A 14293-nucleotide genomic window follows, 5' to 3' on the forward strand; every position below is an offset into this window, starting at 1 on the left:
AATGTTTGCGTCATTATTTATCAAGGTAATAGGACGGTAAGCCCCTAGTTCAGTAGGATCTTTGTCTTTTTTTGGAAAGACGATAATTTTGGCCTTGTTCCAAGATTCTGGTGCATGCCCCCCCTGAAATACCTGTATTATAAGTTTGGTCATAATTTCTTTTAATTGCTTATGAAATTTAGCGTAGAATTCAGTCTAAACCCGTAGCTTTACCAGCGGGTAGGCTATTGATAGACAGAAGGATTTCAATCCAACATGGTATTTCTTCAATTTTTTCTTTGTCAGTCTTAGGTAATTGAATCCCTGTGCCATAGTCCAAATATTCATTTATTTTAGATTGATTCTTCCCGGTGTCGGTGTAAAGATCCTTGTAATAATTATGAAAAGCTTCCCTAATCTCTTTTGGCTCGTTAGTAATACCTTTAATGGGATCTCTAATTTTAGTGATTGTGTTATTACTAATCTGCTGTCTGGTACGGACAGCTAGTTGATGTCCTACCTGTTTGTTGAGCTCGTAGATTTTCTCTCTGTTCATGGTAGCTTTTAATACAGTTTTGGTAGTTAGTATTTCTATTATTACATTTCTTGCGATTGCCACTCTTCTTACAGCTCCTTCTATGACTGCGTCATTCTGTACAGCAGCCATCAAATCTTCCTCTTTGCTGAGGAGATTATTTTGTAAATTAATTAGTTCTTGTTTAGCTTCTTGGTTATGCCTGATCGAAAATCTAAGGGTTTCTCCCCTTACTCCGGCCTTCAATGTATCCCAGACAACATCTAAAGGAGCACTCCCAAGGTTATTAATTAAAAAGTCTGGGATCCACATTTCCATCAAATTGCAGTATTTGGCATTAGTCAATAAAGCTCTTTGAAATGTCCAATAACTGCGTGCATTTAAGTGAACCCCCATTTCTACAGTAATAATTAATGGATTATGGTCAGAAAAAACCCTTGGTAAGCGAGCAACTGAACAAAAAGGTAATATGAAATTAGACACAAAAAAATAATCAAGTCTGGAAAATTTAAGATGAGGGTGTGAAAAAAAAGTATACCCGGGATTGGTTGGAAATTTCATCTCCCAACAATCGGATATCGCGTGGGTACTAAAGAAATCGTTAAGAGCATTAAATGTTTTAGGTTTTCTACCATGATAGATAAAGTTTGGCGCAGAGGACCACATCGATGGGAGATTTAGGTTTATATCTCCACAAACAATCAGTGGCGCCGGCCAGTGCACTAATTCATTTGATAAAAAATGTAATAGTTCTGGATTATCAGTGACACAGCCATATATAGGGCAGATAGTAAGTTTATTCCCTTTTCCATACTTGCATTCTGTAATCGCCCATCGGCCAAATTTATCTGCAGCTGATTTTATGAACTGTATCTCGCCCCCCATGCCAGGATAGCTACCCCTTTAGTTTTATTGGGCTGAGTTGTAGCAGTAATGACTCTATATCCTAGTGTTTTTAGCAGATATGCCTGTGACCTCTCAACATGAGTTTCTTGCAGACAGACTATGTCTGCACCAATTGATTGAAAACCTAGAGCAATTCTCTGCCTTTTGTTTGTATCATTCAGCCCACATATATTAATAGACAACATTTTTAATTTAGCCATTAGTGCCTATTGGATCTATCTTGTCTTCTGGACCCGCTATATTAATTGTTCGAACTATGTCTTTTACCCTATTGTCCCGCCTGTATATCCCCCCCCCTCTGTCCCTAAGAGCCCGCCCGCCCCACCATTTCCTGAGGCATCCTGGGACATGAGGCCCCCAGGTGTGGGCGACCGAGTGATCCGAGCATCACCGTTCGCAAGGTCGCCTGAAATTTTTTTTTTTAAAAAGACTGTAGATTCATAATAATAAACCGGCTGGCATTTTTTTTTCCTCCCCCCCCCCTTTTTTCCCCCCCAAACCCCAACCCCCCTTTTCCCCGGCTGAAATTTCCAATGATCTGACTCTAGTGCTATATATAACTCCCTACAGAAATACTTCTTTCCATAGTAGTCTATTTATCCTATTGAACGCCACTTCCTCTTTTTTTATTTATTTATTTTTTATAAGTTTCCTCATTGAGTTTCAGTTTTGCCTTAATTTTATTTTTTGACCTATTGTGTTTTTTCAGCTCCCCCAGATGCTTCCCCCATTTTTCTTGATTCCAAAAGTTCATGTAGGTAAGCCTCCGCTTGGATCTAACTTGTAAAATTCTTAGATATTCCTTTTATGGATTACGCTTCACCGTGCTGGGTTAAGAAGGTAGACAGTTGCTCCAGTCTTTTCAAACGGGGAGAAGAGTTGCCGCATCCACCAGCGGCGTTCCACCGTTGCGTGGGCAAAATCCGGGCGGACAAAAAACTTGTTTCCTTGATATTCTTTTTTACTCGTTGGTCTGGCCAGGTCATAGATTGCCTCACGTAAAAGAAAGTTTCCAAAGCAGACCAGAACAGCTCTTGGGTACTGGTTCCCTTTTTGAGACCGCTTAGAGAGTGTCAGTGGAAAGCGATGAGCTCTTTGAACTTCACGTTCCAGTTCCCATGTTTGGAGTGCCGGTAGGGCAGTCGTTAAAAGGTTGATAATATATCCCTTTGGATCGCTTCCCTCTGCACCTTCTGGAATTCCCAAGAAGCGCAGGTTATTTCTTCTACCTCTATTCTCAAGATCCTCCACCTTTGTCATTAGATCTTCAATAACACCAGCTTGGGTCTTGTCTCTGCTTTGGAGTTTAATAACATCTGCTTCCAAGTTTTCAGTGCGATTTTCCACCGAAGCCATTCTATCCACTATCTCAGTACAGGTCAACCTTTTGGATAGCGCCTCGGATTTGTTGAATAGCATCGTGATTCCTTTGACTATCCATTTTGACGTCTGAATGAAAATCCTTGATGCTCTTCAAGACCGCACCCAGCGACGGTTCTACAACTAATCCTGGATTCCCTGTATCAATATGTAGTCTTTCTCTGCCCCTTTCACCTGCCCCACTGTTCAAGTGTTTTGGGTTTGTATATCCTATGGATGAAGGGGTTAAACCTTTCTGAAAGTGTCTAGATTTTTTCTTTATTTGGTCTGGATTGCTCCCCTGGTCCGTTGTTTCATCATCCATTGGTTTGTGGAGTCTCTTATGTTTTGATTTCTTTTTTTCCACTTTCTTTTTAAGTATCGTGTCTCTACCAGATTCGTCTGTTATACCTCTCTGGTATACCTGCTCTGACACTTCCATATTAGCCCTAGTCGATTTTTCGTCCTCACTGATTGCGCTTGTCTCTACCATTTCACTAGAGATGGATAATCCAGTTTCATAAAGTTAGGAGTTAGATTCCTCTGATACTTCTTCGCTCTCTCTTTGGAACATTTCCCCTACATCAGTGGTTTGTCGAATAGCGGAAGTTTGATTCATATCCAAATCTTGATTGATCCTATCTATTGACATATCTATTTTAGCTGCCATTGCATCAGATTGCTTCTCATTTAGAGTATTATTGCTATTACCATTGTCGAATATATTCGTTCAGGGCATCCTTTGAAACTGGAGCACGTATGTTAGAAATCCTTGGTTGGGTTTCGTCAGGTATTCCTGTTAATTTTGCTGCGGCCTTCAGATTTTGATGGCTTGTAACCTCTTGGCCTTGTTTGCCATAAGTTCCGCCTTCTCATCAACTTGATCATCAGATTTGTCTTCCAGGTAAGGCTCGTTTATCTGTTCTTGCTTCCTATGTTTACCCCTCTCGCTTTCTTTCTCTTTCTCTTTTTCATCAGTTTTAGTAGGATTTTTGCTTTTGCTTTTAATTTTCTCAGTGATATTTTTATGTTTTAATTTACTATTAGCATTGTCTTTATCTTCATTGACTTCTTTTTCATTTTTTCCCTCCTGAGCCTTCACTCCTCTAGTCTCTGGCCTCCTGATGGAGCTATTGTTTTTTTTGTAGGATACACATTGTCTGTTTTAAGCCGCTCTCATAATCCAGAGTTTCTGATGTTGCTGATGTTGTTAATGTATTTTTAGCAATTATTGTTGCTGCTTAATTTGCTTCATTTGCTTCGGAAAGCACATGAAGTTTCTCTCGGTTACTCGCTGGCTTGCCCGGAGACCCATGAGGCTGTTGAGACATTTTCTGTTCAATTTTCTGTGCAATTTTCTGTGCCGTCTGGGTTCGGCTTTGGGCTTCTGATTATATTAACTCTACAGAGGATTTCTCACATTCAAGCTCATTCGAGTTACAAACCCCCAAATTACAGTCCTCTTATTGGAGCGCCTTAAAAATAAGTTTAACTGTAATATTGGTTGTTTTTTTTTTAGCCCTCCAACCTGATTGCCTTAACCTTTGCCGCAATCTTTGCCAATGTTTTTGTTTCTCTTTGTGCAGATTTCTAGGAAGACTCTCCCTATGCTCAACCTCATCCGCCGGCTTCCTAAATTGAATAAGCTGTACCGCACTCAGATAATAAATAATAGGAGCTCCCACGGTACTTGACTTCCACTTCCCGTCTTGTACAAGCAACGTTGACATGTGGCATATAGCATAAGCCTGCAGAATCCTTTATACAGAGAAAAAAAAAGATTTGTTGACGCTCCCTGGCGCCGGATCCCTTAAGAGAAAGAATAAAAAATTGGTTGACTTGTGGGGCTTCATCAGAACACCTTCTCACTGGGAGTAAAAAAGGGAGATTGCCACGCCCCTGATTTTCAGGCCACAGGGAGTTTCAGTCAGGCAGGCAGGCAGGCAGCAGGTAGCAGGCTGGAAGCGGGCAGGCAGAAAAGCAGACAAGCAGGATCCAAGAAATCCAAATGCAGTTTTGAGCGCCCCCCACACCAAACAGCAACATCACTGAAGGTAAATACAGCTCTGAATACAAAATCTGGGGGGGTGAAATCTACTCACATGCTGTGGCAGTAGCATTGATGCGCCCTGTATTATCGTGACTCCGGTCCAAGGCTCTGTAAAGGCTCTGAAAGGCGATTCCCTTGCTTTTCGTTTTCTCCGTTATATTATATATTTTTTTCCTCAACCTGGCCGGGTGGGCTGTCCCGGTCTTGCCACTCTTCGGAACTGAACTGAGCTTCTGAACTGAGCTCAAAGCTGTTGCAATTCCATGCAGCTCCTTATCCGCCAGGGGCCCCCTTTGCTCTGTTCCGTTCCGTTCTCAGAGATGTGATGATGCCGTGTAGAATCCTGTGGCTGGCTCCGTGACTCCGTGTAGAAGACACCTCCAGCTCCTTATCTGCCGGGGCTGCCCTCGCAAAAAAAAGAAACTCTGCTCCGTTCCCAGAGCTGTGAAGGTGACTCCTGCGGCTCCTTATCCACCACGGCCTCAAAGGTAAAACTGCATCGCATCGAAGATCTCGGGTCTCAGGTCTCGGAATTCTAAACTCTAAACTCAGATCGCTGGATCCGATGGATCTGTCAGGGGTACTGGGGCACTGCTGCTGTTGTCTGTTAATTTTTTTTCCATCATTTCGTCATTTCAACCCTGTTTTAATCAACGCAAATGCCAGCCGGCACACTACTATTTTTCAGCTCCCAGAGCGAGACCAGCGCGACTGCTCACTCCGTCGCCATCTTGTTGGGAGCTCTATTGAAAACAATTAAGCGCTCCGGACTTCTAATGGTTAGTAGAAGCCTGGAGCTCCAACATTCCAATGATTGTTCACTGCTGTACTGTGCACAAAAGGCCTCGCAGAACCTGATGTAATTTCAAGAGAACATTCTGCCCTCTAGGGGCAGAATGCTCTAATAGCCTTAGACCTCTCAGTTGCGGGCTCTACCGGCCATTAAAGGTCCGCTCCCTTGTTAAAGGCCCTTGCCTATGGCTCGGGCCTTTAATGGCTGGTAGAGCCCACTATTGCGGGCTCGAAGGCTATATTAGTACATAGATTGATTGGCAAAATACTACATAGGTCTGAAAAATATTGGTCATGAATTGCAACCAGCATTTTGTGATCAGTGTTTAGTGCATCACTCCCCAATCTTCTGTAACAAAGTATTCAGGCCAGGTTACCAGTCACACCTAACTCCTTTTCCAAGCGCTCAAGGATTTGAAATGTACACTGAAGACATCTGCTTCTGTCTTTTATGTTGTTGGTTAGGAGTTGTTGTTATGTGGACGTTAACACGGTTTTAACCTTTTGTGTGATAAAGAAGCTCAAGGAACAGTTCTGATAAAGATTCTATGATAATGTCATGTAGAAAGGTGAAAGCTCATACTGATATGTCCTTACATTTCTTTTGCAGATTGTTGCACGATTTAAAGTGTACAGGTAAGGAACTGACTGATATTTGACTACAGTATGCAATGTAATTTGCTGTACATTATGAAAAAAATTCAAGCAGCAATTAAGATGCATTCCATTATTTTGTCACCATATTGGTAGGTTTCTGATTTGTGCTATTGGGAGGTCTGCATTATGCAAGCCTCTTATTCCCAGCTCCTAGTCACTTGGCTCCATTCAGTGCGTTATTCTGCATCAGCGCCTCCCACAACACCCTTCTCAACCTGGTTTTACCTCAAAACAATTCTCATTGATCCATTGCTCCCTGCAACCCTAATCACAGGAAGGTATTCTGGGAGGCACAGGATACCTTGGCTACTGATTTATCAATATATTATTTCAGTTTTCCTATTTGTTGGGAGACAATTGAGAGGCTTGCATTTACTATACCGATAATTGCAAATAGCTGGCACTCTGTAGCCACTTAGAAAAAGCAATATTACCCTCTTCATGAGAGCCTGTTTATTCTGATAGAGCGCGCAGTTCACCCAGGTCACCGAGTTCACCAATTACTTACACGCACTGGGCCCTGGCGTGCATAAGATTTAATACACCATAGTCATTACAGGTGAACTGGGTAATGGCTTTTGCCGCACGCTTCTATGAGCAATTAAGGTTTGGGTTTCACCTCTGCTTACCACGTACCTGACTTACCCCAGGCACAACTACATACGACAGATCTGGAGCTAATAGGGAAAATAGTAGACAGGGAACCTAGAAAAATTATATTCTTTATATTTCAGTACACACTTATCCACAATTTCTGTAAAATGACCACAGACACCTGATGAAGTTTAAAACTTTATATAAGAGTTCAAAGAGAAGATACCAAGACAATAAGCGATATGCAGAATAATATATCAAACATCAAAATCAACACCAATAAGTAACTTTGTATTAGAATTATAACCATTAGAATATATGGGAAGACTAAAGGTAGGAATTTTTAGAACAGAACTAGTCACTGCAATTTTATACTAGGACATGGGTTTAAGATTGGGACCTAGAACATGTACTTATCCTAAATGCTTTAAACTATTCTTACTAAATTCACCGCAATCAGCTAAAGGAAAAGGGAAAAATGGAACATACTAATAAAATAAGACAGTTTGGCAATTTTCTAGAGGTGGGGAGAGAAGTGGAACAATCCTAACAAACAATCACATACAATTCGCTTTTAGCGATGATAGAGCAGTATCATTGGCAAGAATGCTTTCATAGAAGAATAGAGAGAGAGAGAGAGAGAGAGAGAGAGAGAGAGAGAGAGACGCAAACCCACGGACTGATAATTACCTAATTCAGATTGAAGACTAACCCTGGCCACGGGTCAGCTGGAAAGACGGGGATAGGGACCCTCAGAAAAGGAGTGCCAGAATGCGAGCAGGTACAGCCCACGGACAGATCAGGACAGGATACCCCTCAGGTTTGGATCAAAGGACTGGGCCTCCCAGGATACGACCAACACTCACAGCTTCGGACAGCAACGCCTGCGTTACCCCCTCCTGCAAGTAATCCGCCAGTAACCCCGATTGAGTTTTCGAATTCCCCAGCAAAGTGCTTCGCCAGCACTTAGGATTTTTCCACCCCTTAGGAGTTTGTGGAAAGTATGGACAGAGTGCTCCGCAGTACTTTCAGATTGAGCACCTATTGAGATCGTAGGGTCAGTGACAGGTCTGCTACTCGGACAAGTCGGACAATTTTCCTAAGCTAAACTAGGGTAATTATACTATTTTGGGGTCCCACAGCCCACCCACTAATGTTGCAAGTGACAGTTTCCCACACTATGATTGGTCAGGAGAGGTGGTGCGGTCATTACCACCTCCTAGAATTCAACTTTTTCTTCTCAAATATTAAAATTTTCTACCCGCCCCTAGAGTTCACGTTCCCATGCATAGAATACATCAGTACAACAAGAGTTCACATTAGGTAGCAACAGAGTTGCATCGTCCAAGGTAAGATTCTGCTTTCCCAGAGAACTTCTCAGGCGCATTGTGCTTCAGGAGCCAGCTGGCTTGTTTCAGCTTCTGCGCAGTTAGGATTTTCCCCAGTCACATGACAGGGTTCAGAGGAGCCTCAGCATGGCGTTGCTCATGTATGCCCCAGCCCACAAAGACGCGGTACATGAAAAGTAAGCGAGAACAAATTAATATCACACAAAAAAATGCTCATACTGTATACCATGATGAAATTCTAAACATCCCTTATTTTATAATGACTATAGCGTTACTGTTTTAGTGCGAAAAGACAGATAGGCTGAAGCAGCAGTAGCAAGCGGAGAGCGTGGTGAGAGTCAAGCGGCCATGTTTGCAACAGTGCGCATGAGCACGAAATCCCTCCAGAATGCGAGTGCGTCACATCACATGGGTATGACCGACGCATGCGCAGACTGAATTTCAGCGAAGCAGCCGATTCTTTAGTGCAAGCTTCGTTAATATGGAAAAGACATACGAGCAAGCATCCTGGGGACACCCGCGTGTATGGGAAAACGTATAATAAATGACAAACAACTATTTTAATAGGATTATACATTAGTCGAGGTTCTTGCACTGGGGCAAGGCGCTTTACGTGCGAATCCTTGCTCCATCAATCCCCTCTTTGATGATATTTACTATCATCACCACATAAAGGAAACAGATGCCAACTTTTCATTCGTCCACATCACTCATTTGAATTTCCACAAATTTATTGTTGAGTTTTCTTTCAGCTTCTCTATGAGAGTGGTGATTTTTCACCTTCTTGTAGACTTCATTTCTTAATTCCTCTAATTCTAGTTCATCAATATTTCTCTTCACCCCCCTCTTAGGTTCTAGAGACTTCTTTTTGCATTTTTGGCATTTGCAACAGATAAATATCATCAATACAACCACACCTATCACAACTATTGGCATCAGTATTTTCCACAAAATATTTCTACCTAGGTTAGAAAACCAACTACCTCCAGTCAGTCTCGTCCAGGCACTGTCAACCTCCAATGGTTTGAGTTCTTTCTCCAAATTAGTTATGTTCTTCACATATTGTTTTAATTCGATACTTTTATCAGGAATGTAGGTGCAACAATGTTGCGCCTTCAGCATTCTACAGACTCCGCCATCTTTTGCTAATAGGGTGTCAAGGGCAAGACGGTTTTGTAAAACCATTGATCTGATCGCAACCATTTCAGTATTGACCATCAGGAATCCAGCAGCAGTGTCCGTTGATAGCCGGTCCACTACTGTAGACAATTTGCAGATTCTATGGGTGTTCAGAACTACCCCATTCCAGGTATCAGTGCACTAAAAATATCACCTATAATTTCACCTACACTTTCGCGTTTACTACGCACTAAGCCATTAGTTTCTTCATCGCTTCCAGCTGCATTATTCACAAGGTATATTTTCGGGAAAACAATGCCAAAGTAGCAGCTTCCATACCAGTGATCCGGCAATTTGAAATAAGCCTTGTTCCCACATATATAATATATTCCGGGAAACACAGGTTCTGACCCATTTTTGAAACCCCAACCTCCAATTACTTTGTAATTATGTTCACACTCGCTGGAACCGATGAATACATTGTTATAGTACTCTGTCTTTTCCCTATGGATACAAAGTTTCCCTTTTCGTTCAAAATCCAGCAACAAGGCAGGATTAGCTTCGCCTTGCGAGGTGTTATCCATGTGCTCAGCCCACCTAGGGACTCTATCTTTTTCGTCATTTGCTTTCTTTTGAAACTTTTCTCTCCTTCTGTCTGCCATCTTAATGAACATCTTTTCCTGCTCTTGCAGAGAACAGGCCAGATTTTCTTGTCTTGCTTCATCTAAATCTATGTTGCCTATAGTCAGAAAATATTCTCCCATATAACGAGTCACGTCACTTTTGGTATGTACAAGGTTCAGGTGTCCTCTAATAGGAAGTTCAGAAAATACTACGTCAGCATTTGAATAATAGTACTGTAAAGTGCTCCTATAAAACAAGCTAGCTAAAATACTGCAGGAAATTCCATAGGTTAAAGGTAGGTGGTGGTATGTCACGCCTTCAGCCACTGAGGTAGGTAGCTTCATGCAGACATAACAGTCTTCTATTTCCATAGCTTCTACGTAATGCACCAACAAGTTAGCAAAAACATTCAAATGTGTCCTGTTTCTCATTTTGTGGAAGTGTAGTCCATCCTCATCTGATGCTTCTAAATTAGGTCGTGTGTGTGTCAAGCCTACTTGTTTGTCGCGTCTTTCTAAATTTCGTGGTGTTTCTACAGTCTGTACAACCCCTACGTCTACTGCTTCTGGTTCAGTAGGGGACAAATTTGGATTTTTGCTTATCATAAAAGGTAGAAAAACTGTTAGTGCTATCCACATTATTATTAGCATAGCTATACTACACAAGCATATTTTACAGCAGGTTTTAAGACACCCACATCTGGACCTTCCAGAGACACTCGGATCAGACATTTTTAGCTTACAGGTGGCTTTTGCTACCCCTCTTCGTTTCTCGGCACCAAAGGCTCACTTCGGGATTCTCTCAAGGAGGGTCTTCGTCAGAACTCCGATCAGCGATGGACTCTTCGTCACTGTTGCCACTGTGGTGTGGTTCGTCTATTTCCTCCAACACAAAGTAAGTCCACTTAGGGCTCCGATACAGTCGGTTCTGTTTCTTTAGTCTGTCGCTTTTTCTCAGCGATTTTCCTTGGGCTGCCTTTCTTTCACTTTCAGCCCTTTTTCGGTCTTTCAGTTTCTCTTCGACTGTCTTTAGTCTAAGTCTTAGTCTTTTGACGTATCGGGGTGCACTTCTGCCTCCGTGCCTCCCAGTGGTAGAGGAAACTTGGCCTTCTTCGTGTACTCTCTTTACTCTTGGTTGTGGCACTTCTTTTTCCCTACCTGACTGACTTGTTCCAGGTCTTTCATCTATGTCTTCTGCCTGGTCCCTAGTCTGACCTTGCTCAGATTCAAATCGTACTTGCTTTTTATGTTTCTTTGGCTTCACTTCGGTTGTCTGAGCACGTTGATCTATTTCTATCTGTTCCTGTTCATGCTCTTCAACCTCTTCGTCTTCTTCTGCATGAACGTCAGCTCTAATTACTATCTGACCCTCTCCAGTCTCTGGAGTTTCAGGAGGAGTTTCGGTGTCTTTATCTGACTCTACTTGGCCTACTTCCTGATCAGGTGTGATGTGATTCTCGTTGACCTGATCTTCTTCGTCTATTTCTAGCTCACCTGGACTATCCCACTCACTGTCTAAGTAGGAATATTTCCTGGTTCGTATTGGATCATGAACCTGGTCGTCGGCAGGGAACCACTCAACGTCTCGACTTGTGCTCGGCAGTTCGATGTCAGCTAGCTCCGGACTCTCCTCCTCGGGAGCTTCCTCAGCTGTGCTGCCTTCAGCTTCAGTCGCGTTTTCTCCAGTTACCCGCTTTGTGTGGCTGGCGTGGATCCACTTCGGTACGCCCGCACACTTTACAGCAGTTGTAGTGACGAGGATCACTTGTCGCGGCTTTCCCCACCTTGGTTTCAGGCAACTGCTCCGGGTGTGTTTCTTTAACGCCACCCAATCTCCTGGTTGCAGTTTGTGTGCTGGAGTCTTTGGCCACTCGTCTTCTGTCTCTCCAATCTGCTGAGAGAGAGAACGCACTTGGTCACCCAGCTGCTTGCAGTATTCTAGTACCATATCATCAGAAATGCTTAGCAGTTTGTGTCCGGGTACCCATGCCTGTCGCATCACTCTTCCCATCAACACTTCATGGGGGCTCAGGCCAGTTTTTCTGTTCGGGATACTTCTCAAACTCATCAGCACAAGGGGTAAAGCCTCTATCCAGTTCATTTTTGTGGAATCACACATTTTGGCCAATCTGGATTTCAGGGTGCCGTTTATTTGTTCCACTACCCAGAAAGCCTCTGGACGGTAGGCACAATGCAGTCTTTGCTTCATTTGGAAGGCTTTACAGAGCTCTTCTAGGACATCATTGGCAAAATGCCCACCTTGGTCCGTTTCGATTGTCTCTGGGATTCCATACCTAGGTATCAACTCCCTGAGCAACAATTTTGCAGTAGTTATGGCATCATTTTTCTTAGCGGGATAAGCTTCCACCCACCGGGAAAATAGGCAAACTATGACTAAAATGTATCTATACCCTTTGCACCTAGGCATGGTTACAAAGTCTGCCTGCATTCTGACAAAGGGACCTACTGCCTTTCCAACCGTACTTTGTTCTACCACAGTCTTTTTCCCTGCATTGAACTGCTGACACACTAGGCACCTCTGGCAAAGCCTTTCCGCCTGGTTCCTGAATTTTGAATTACAGAACACCTTGTCAAACACTCGACACATCGCGTCTCTTCCCATATGTGTTGGTTCATGTATCATTCTGATCATGGGGTCGATCAAGCTATCAGGCAGTACAGGCACCCCAGTCGAATTTACCACCACACCATCATCTCTCAACTTGCATCCATTTGCGGCCCACCTTCCTTTTTCTTGTCTGTCTGTTGCCTGTTGCAAATCTTTTAATTCTTCCCACGTTGACACATTCTCAAACAACATAAGTTGGCAGCTGGTTCCACCCCACAACGCAATTTGGAGTGACATGTGGTATCGGGCACAGAACTGGGCAATTTGGTCAGCGTACCTATTACCGGCGGTCACATCGTCATTACCAGATCTGTGAGCCGCGCACTTGACCACAGCCAATTCTTTGGGCAATTGGATAGCTTCCAGTAAGTTATGCACCACCTTTCCGTTTCTGATAGGTGTGCCTGAGGAAGTCATGAATTCTCTTTGCAGCCATAATTGGCCGAAGTCATGAACAACCCCGAAACAATACTGGCTGTCTGTGTAAACAGTTATTCTCTTGTTCTTACCCCTCTTACATGCTCTAGTTAACGCGATGAGCTCTGCCACTTGTGCAGATTTCACCTCGCTCAGGTAAGATGCTTCTATGGTTTCTGTCAACGTAACCACAGCATAGGCAGCACTCAGGCTCCCACTCTCATGTCTCAAACACGAGCCATCCACGAACATTGTCTTATCCCCATCAAGTAACGCTATTTCACGGATGTCTGGACGGGGCTTTGTACTGAACTCCGTTAAATCGATGCAATTATGTTCCCCTTCCTCTTCTAGTTCTACATCCAGAGGGACAGGTAACAGTGTCGCTGGGTTTAAGACATTGCACCGGGAAATGGTTATGTTTTCGGCACCAATCAAAATTCTTTCATACTAAGTCAGCCGGCTAGGTGTGAGGTACTGGGTCTTAGTTCTAGTCAGCAGGATTACAACAGAATGAGGAACATATACAGTGACGTGATGTCCCATGACAATGTTCTCACTCTGTTCCAGACTGACGCAAGTAGCAGCAACTGCTTTCAGACACCCCGGTAATCCAGCAGCCACCGGATCTAGGGTGGCTGAAAAATAGGCCACCGGTCTCCTAATCAATCCGTGCTCCTGAGCACAATTCTCTCTTGTGTCACAGAAAAGCTCAAAAGACTTTGAGTAGTCGGGCATACCCAATGCAGGAGCAGTACATAGACAGTTTCTCAATGTTACCCAAGCATTCATGCTTTCACTGTCCCAGCTGACGGGGTCTTCTACTCCTTTCTTGGTCATTTTTATCAGGGGTCTTGCTAGCGCGGCAAACCCTACAATCCATTGTCTGCAGTAGCCCACAACCCCTAAGAACATTCTTACTTCTTTCTGAGTTCGAGGCAGTTCCATGGCTTTAATTATTTTGATTCTCTCGGTAGTGACTTTCCTGATTACTTTTTCTATCTGGTGCCCCAGATACTTCACTGAGTTTTTGCAAAATTGTAACTTGTCAGGTGATACTTTATGCCCTCCTTTTCCTAGGTGATTCAGCAAGGCAATGGTGTCGGTGACACAGTCTGTCTGGGTTTTAGAGGCCACCAATAGGTCATCTATGTACTGCACCAGAACAGATTCTCTTGGCAGCACCAGAGTTTCAAGGCACTTCTTTAGGATCTGGTTGAAAATCGATGGACTTTCGGTGTACCCCTGGGGGACACGATTCCAGACATAGATATGGCTGTCAAA

The 14293-nt window shown here is 43.3% G+C and overlaps 1 protein-coding gene across 7 annotated transcripts in view; it reads left to right on the plus strand.

Annotated features, from left to right (window-relative positions):
- The window catches only part of EPS8 (EGFR pathway substrate 8, signaling adaptor), a 1020454-nt gene that overhangs the window by 256615 nt on the left and 749546 nt on the right, over window positions 1-14293 (plus strand). For 5 of the 7 annotated variants that reach the window (XM_086920872.1, XM_086920932.1, XM_086920906.1 and 2 more), the window contains exon 2: window positions 6232-6257. The exons of the other annotated variants lie outside the window; for them this stretch is intronic. The gene's annotated coding sequence lies outside the window, so the exon portion shown is untranslated. The remainder of the gene's footprint in view (window positions 1-6231; window positions 6258-14293) is intronic. 7 annotated transcript variants of the gene reach the window in all.

Source organism: Lissotriton vulgaris, chromosome 1_1, assembly GCF_964263255.1.
Source record: "Lissotriton vulgaris chromosome 1_1, aLisVul1.2, whole genome shotgun sequence".
Taxonomy (NCBI): domain Eukaryota; kingdom Metazoa; phylum Chordata; class Amphibia; order Caudata; family Salamandridae; genus Lissotriton; species Lissotriton vulgaris.